Below are 396 nucleotides of genomic sequence, written 5' to 3' on the forward strand. Positions count from 1 at the left end.
TCATTTGTAAGTCGCTTTGGATAAAAGCGTCTGCTAAATGATGAAATATAATTGTAAATGAAATATATTAGACTAGAAAGCAATTATTTCAAATTGTAATAATATTTTAATATTTACAACTAGCAATATTACTGTTCACTGTATCATGAAAATTCTATAGGTACTAGGGCTGTCAAAAAAAATCGAATTTCGAATATTCGTCGAATTTAAAATAAAAATCCACATTCGAATGCAAAAACGTTGCATTCGAATTTTAGGTGTGCGTTAAGGAGGCAGCCTTATCAGTGGCGCACGAGATGCCATGACGATGTAAGTGTCATTGCATTATAATGTATTTGTTAGCCTATCCAGTTGAAGCCACTAGATGCGGCGCTGCTGCGTTGTTCATTCAAAATA

The 396-nt window shown here is 33.3% G+C and overlaps 1 protein-coding gene across 1 annotated transcript in view; it reads right to left on the minus strand.

Moving 5' to 3' along the window:
• slc13a3 (solute carrier family 13 member 3) overlaps nucleotides 1-396 on the minus strand; it is a 15,269-nt gene that overhangs the window by 2,320 nt on the left and 12,553 nt on the right. The gene's annotated exons all lie outside the window — the stretch shown is intronic.

Source organism: Sinocyclocheilus anshuiensis, unplaced genomic scaffold (assembly GCF_001515605.1).
Source record: "Sinocyclocheilus anshuiensis isolate Anshui unplaced genomic scaffold, SAMN03320099.WGS_v1.1 scaffold80, whole genome shotgun sequence".
In the NCBI taxonomy this organism is placed as follows: Eukaryota; Metazoa; Chordata; class Actinopteri; order Cypriniformes; family Cyprinidae; genus Sinocyclocheilus; species Sinocyclocheilus anshuiensis.